Source organism: Lissotriton helveticus, chromosome 3_1 (genome assembly GCF_964261635.1).
Source record: "Lissotriton helveticus chromosome 3_1, aLisHel1.1, whole genome shotgun sequence".
Lineage (NCBI taxonomy): Eukaryota > Metazoa > Chordata > Amphibia > Caudata > Salamandridae > Lissotriton > Lissotriton helveticus.
The window spans coordinates 269,850,440-269,856,931 of NC_136061.1; the positions used below are offsets into that span (position 1 = coordinate 269,850,440).

At 46.9% G+C, this 6,492-nt stretch overlaps 1 pseudogene; it reads right to left on the reverse strand.

The window, feature by feature from the left end:
* Positions 1 to 5,652: 5,652 nt before the first annotated feature.
* Positions 5,653 to 6,251, reverse strand: LOC144825608 (28S ribosomal RNA; annotated as a pseudogene).
* Positions 6,252 to 6,492: the final 241 nt, after the last annotated feature.

A 6,492-nucleotide genomic window follows, 5' to 3' on the forward strand; every position in this document is an offset into this window, starting at 1 on the left:
CAAACCCCCACCCAAAAACCCCAACTCAATTGTGGACAAACACAGTAAAACAAAGCAGCAAAAATGGGAAATCGAAAGATGTGACTGACGTTCGTCTCACTGACCAAATGTTCAAGGGGGCAAGGGCCGTACTCAAACTAAACCATATTGGACTGTACAAGTTCCTGTCGGTAGAGAATGAAGTTACTCGTCACCGTCGGACTCTTCCCTCCCTCCTGTGCCATTGATTGAACCCACTAAGATTCCAGGGTTGCGCCCTTCACGGGACGTCAGAGCTGTCGGTGACCTGCGACACTGACGCAAGGGCTGCCTCTCTCTCACGTTGACTAGCAGAGATATCTGGTTTGGATCTAGGCAATGATTTTCCGACTTGTTGCCACTCCAGTGGGCGACGGCGATGCCGGGAAAGAGGGTGGTCGGTCTCAGGCGATGTAGGGGGCCTTTCCAGACCCAAGGCAGCAGAGGCGTCTTCTAGGGAGCGAATCTGCAGGAGCTTGGCGTTGAGCTTAAAGATGAGGCGGAATGGATGGCCCCAAGAATAAGGAATGCTACGGTCTCGCAGGTGATTAGTGATAGTCTTAAACTCTCTATGCTTAATTAATGTGGAAGCAGCCAAGTCCTGGTAGAGCGCAGGTTGCTGACCCCAGAACTGCACCGGCGGAAAGTCTATGGCCTTGCGGAGGATCTTCTCCTTATGTGGGAAATCGTGCACACAGACTAGAATCTCTGGGGGTGGCGCCTTGGAGCCTTGCGGCAGTCCCACTCGGTCCATCTGTATCTCCTGAATCTCGTCCTCTCTGAGGATCTGCCAAAATAGGGCAGTAACGTAAGCCCGAAAGTCATCTCCCTCCTCTCGCCACGGAACTGCTCAGAGCCGTATGTTATTACGTCTGGAGCGGTTCTCCAAGTCCTCTGTATGTGCTTGAAGGTCTAAATTTTGATCTTTAGGCCGAAGCACCTCTTGTTGAAGTTGGTGCAGATCATCCTCTCTACCCAAATCATGCTCCTCCAAGGTCGTGACTCTTTCTCCAATGGCGTCGACATCCCATCGAACTTCTCTAAGATCCAAGGAGAGTTGGGCACGCAGCTCCTGTATATCATCCTTAATGGCTGTGAACAGCTCAACCATAAAAGCTTTGGTTGCCGGCGCATCTTCGTCTTCCACCCGCGAGACCTTAGCATCCGGCTGGAGGGCAGAGCATACTGTTCTGCAGGAAATCTTTCGATGGCCTGTCCCTGCGACCTCGGCTGACAACATGGCATGGCCGGAATATCAGGGTCTTCTAGGAAATACCGTCTAGCGGAGCAAAGGGAGGACTTATTTAAACGTGGCTCAGAGTCCTCTCAGCCAGAGAACTAAGTAAAAGCCTAGGTAGGCGCAGACAAATACGTTAATCGCTGTGGTGGGCCGCCGTGGAGGACCTGGGACTAGACTCCAGAGTTGTGGAAGTGTGCCAGCCACTAGGCCCTCGACCACCCAGTTAACCTGGATGCAGAAAGGAGGTACAGGCGTTCTGTAGGGCTGTCATACATAGGAGTAATCAGTACATCAGCCCAGCAGCGCTGGGGAGGCGGCACCACGAAGCACTCGTCTTAGTGGCACCCCCAGGCCCAGGACTCGAGAGGGAAGCGTAGGGGGGCATGGAAAGACAAAAGCAGGGTGATGCAGTGCCCAAACTGGGTGTGTAGAGCTCCAACAGGGGGAGGGGGGGCCTCTATCTGCCTGTTATGCCGCCTCCACATCCACCACGCACACCCCCACCTACTAAGACCAAGTGAGGAGGCGAAGATTATCCCACTGAGGCTGTAGTCTCTCAAAGTCCAGGCGCCTGTCTCACAGATGCTGAAGGTACCCCAAATGACCGCTTTACCAGCGCGGACAGCACGTGCCTTTCAATGCATATGAGTAGGGGGCGAAGCCGTACTGGGCCGCGAGGCAAGGCCCCAGCCCCGCGGATCCTCCACCGCCCGCCGAGCCATGGGCCAACCACAGGCCTCACCTCAATTACTTCACGGGAAGCCAGAAACACCGGGGACCCGCAGGCCGCCGCAGTGCTCCCCGCCCGCTTCCCCGCCAGCGAGGTTCTCCGTCCATCGACACATGGACCAGGCACAACGGCAGGAGGTCACCACACACCGCCCCTCCACTCCTCACCTCGCTCACTTTGGAGGGGCAGCCATCTCATCCGGTGGGATCTCACTTGCCTCACCGAAGCCAGGCACACTCGAAGGGCTTTCAAGCTGCACCAGCGTCTCCCCTCACACCGGCTGTCTCAATACGCCGACGTGCTCAGAGTCTGCGGCGCCCACGGGTCAGGCCTGGAGCCCCGAGGGCCGCAGACAGGCCGTTCCGGGAGTGACAAAATGGTGGGCGCCGCACGTCGTCCCTCAGCTCTTGTCTCCCCGCAGACACGACGGCCCGAGGCACCGTCACCGCTCAGTACATCAGTAATGGGGCCCGATTCTGACCCCTCAGATCCACCGCCGCTCACGTCCAACAGCCTCGCTGACCACAATCGCCAGAGGCCCTAAATCCGGCGGCCCGCAGGAAGGCAGAGGCCGGGCAGACTGCTTCTCGGGTCGGAGGTATCGTGGAGTCCAAAAGGAGCTTGAAATCAGCACAAGGCACTTGGCCACGCCCCCTTGTTATTTTTTTTTAAATGTATACTAAATGTAATTTATTTTGTTATAATTAATATTTAATATATATTTAATATATATTTTATTTTATATATATATATACATTTAAATCGATATTTTTTACAACTATATTTTTTACATCAATTTTTTTGATTTGATATCTCTGTACTTACCTGTGTAGGTATGGGAGTCGATATTTTTGTATTCTATATATTTTTTTAATATTTTATATTTTTAACATCAATGTTTTTGTCATCAATATCAGTGAACTGCTCATTCCAACTTCCCTCCTGTCTTCATTAAACAATCGTAAGTGGACATATATAAATATAAAAACTATATTAAACGAAATAACCATACACTACTCTATACTTGCAACAGAAAGCAGTTATTGTTCCTTGGGTTCACCATTCGCCCAACCAGGACAGTAAACTGTAAGTAAAATAGCCAGAAAAGAAGGTGGTGTTAAGAGCTTTGGACTTGGAAAGGTTTAGTGCCCTGGATGAAAAGTTTGTTTACTTCTATCATGAGAACTTACATATGAAAAGTTGTATTTACTTTTTGTAGTGCAAGTACATAAACCAGAGTCCTTTCATACTGGATTATGGCAGCAAGAAGCTACTCCTGTGTCCCAAAGCTCCACCCCAATATCAGCGAGTGATGCAGAGATAGGACATACTAGGATAGGCAGATTATCAGTCCAAGCTTCAGTTCCATACACTCGACGGGTCAAGAGCTTATTCAGAAATCGCGAGCCATCCTCAACCTCCCACACAGAACTCAAATAAGACCCCACCTCAGGGAGCTCTACTGGCTCCTGATACACAAAGATGCTCATTTCAAACTCTTTGCATATGCACACACTCAAAACACTACACAACTTAATTCAACATGCCTGAACAGTTGCATCTCCTTCCAGCAACCACCCAGACATCTCCACTCCACAGGACTCGCACACATCCCATGCTTTCACAGAACCAGATCAGGAGGACAGGCGTTCTCTTACATAGCTCCTATAGGGTGGAACGGCCTTCCACTCCTCATCAGAGCCTCCTCCTCTCTTCTTGAATTCTACAAGAAAATTACATGGCTTTTCAATTAACCACCCTACCATAGGCAGGGTCAGGTACAAATACCTGCTCAGCGCCAGGATGCCCTCATGGGTGAGACTGTGCTTTACAAATACACATAACATTCTGAGAATTTGCTCACAGATCTAAAGTGGACCACACTGCAACAGGAACGTGCTGTGTTGGACTTGTATTGTTTACTGTATGGGTGTATGGCCAGGTGTAGGAGTGTTAAACCATTCAGAAACCAGTGACAAACAGGTTATCAACCACTAATTTTGATGCTTTTTTATTGCAAATCGAGTGGCTAAGTAATTTAGCGACTCTATATTGCTAATCACTAGTAGGTATTCCTAATAGCTATTTGTATGTATGAAGCGTTTGCTAATTGTGCCTGATCGCAGAATGTGGTTTTTCCACGTGCGGTTTAGCACCAACTGAAATGCTGTGCTAATAAACAACCCCAAAATGCATCAGATCCTTTCACAATGGCGGCTTTATGAATGTTGGCGAAGAGGATGAGAATTTTGACTGGTCTATAGAGAAGGAGACAGAAAAGGTCTTTTAGGGTTAGGATAATCCTTTTTAAACAAACAAAGAAGGTAATCTATGAAAACTGTAGTCATAGTAGTCATGTTATTTTAGATCTAATTGCAGAGCAAAAACCACTTCTAGAAAGACAGACAAAGTGAAGTAATGCAATTCCACCACATGTTCAAGTACTCTGTTCCCTACGCCCGTTAGCTACTGGAACTTGCCATAGAGTAATTGCAGTAACAGGGAAAGTTTCACAAATTGTAAAACAAAATTGTCCATTTTTTTAATAGGATGTGGGTAAAAATGAATCAATATACTTTTCCACCCTCACAACAGGACTTACTGCAGAGTAAACATTTATATCGTTTTGTCCAATTCTCTCATGTTATTGCTTATGTAGATAGGACTCGTGTTGGAATACACCCATAATCTGCAAATTAGACTTTATTCCACAATCAAATAAATAGCCACTCACTCAATCAAAAAGATGTGTGATGCTTCCTGAATTATATCTGACATTGTAACATGTTTCCCAGGCAGAACACACAACTCCTCTACATGTTACGCCACAGTGGAATTTATGATCGTCATTCTAGAGGAGACTTTGGGGATGTCTATTTGCTTGGTCCGTGTGCTTAATACTTTGCACATTGTATTGTATTATAATTTCATATATATGGTGCTTACTACCCCTGATGAGGCGTCAAAGCGCTTTTTCGGCGAGTAGCATGCTACTCCGGGACCCAAAAAGGATTAGTGTTCAGTTAGTATAGTGAAATATGAAAGTAATTAAAGTGGTGGATAGGTTAGTCAGTTATTTGGATTCGGAAGGATAGCAGAAGGATAGAAGAGGAAAAAAAGGTTTGTATTTATATAGCGCTTGTTACCCCTGTTGGGCAGTAGCGCGCTACTCCAGAAACCCATAAAGGATTAGTGGTGAATTATTATGGTGAAATATGAAAGTAATTTGAGTGTTGGATATTAGTCAGTTATTTGGAGTGAGAAAGATAGCAGAGGGATAGAAGGGAGAGAAAGGTTTGCATTCATATAGCGCTTGTCACCCCTGAAGGGGTGTTGAAGTGCTTTGCTGGTGAGTAACACACTACTCCAGAACCCATAAAAGATTAGTGTTGAAAATTAGGATAGTGAAATATGAAGTAATTTGAGTGGTGGATATGTTATTCAGTTATGGATAGAGAAGGGTAGCGGCAGGATAGAAGAGGGTACGAGGTTTGTATTTAAATAGTGCTTGCTACTCCTGTTGGGGTTTAAGGCGCTTTTTTGGGGGGGGGAGTGAGTAGCACGCTACCTTGGGACCCATACAAGATTAGTGGTGAATTAGTAAAGTGGAATATGAAGTTTGAGAAGTGAAAATGTTAGTCTGTTATTTTGATTGAAAAGTGGGGTAAAACTAACCTGTCTCACGACGATCTAAACCCAGCTCACGTTCCCTATTAGTGGGTGAACAATCCAACGCTTGGTGAATTCGGCTTCACAATGATGAGAAGAGCCGACATCGAAGGATCAAAAAGCGGCGTCTCTATGAACACTTGGCCGCAACAAGCCAGTTATCCCTGTGGTAACTTTCCGGACACCTCCTGCTTGAAACCCAAAAATTCAGAAGGATCATGAGGCCCCGCTTTAATGGTCTGTATTCATACTGAAAATCAAGATCAAACGAGCTCTTACCCTTCTGCTCCACAGGAGGTTTCTGTCCTCCCTGAGCTTGCCTTAGGACACCTGCATTATCGTTTGACAGATGTACTGCCCCAGTCAAATTCCCCACCTGCCAGTGTCCGCAGAGCGGGTCGTGCCCAGCGAGCACCGGGCACTTGTAGCCAAAAGCAAGAGCCCCACAGGGCTCACCCCCCGCCTCACTGGGTAAGTGAAAAAACGATAAGAGTTGTGGTATTTCACTGGCGGCCCGAGGGCCTCCCACTTATCCTACACCTCTCATGTCTCTTCACAGTGCCAGACTAGAGGCAAGCTCAACATGGTTTTTATGTTGGGTGATTGTAGTAACTTCTAAAATATTGTTATAATGTGTTTTTTTAGCTAAGACTGATTACACTTAAAGGTCAGGGATAATGAATGATCAATATCTAAATCCAACCTCCAGAAATAAGTGCAGAAACAATTGACTCTTAAACACACATGCTCTGTAATTAAGCACACATTTGGCATTCTCAAAGGAAGATTCAGGTGCCTACACAATAGTGGGGTGCACTGCAATATAGTGCAGACT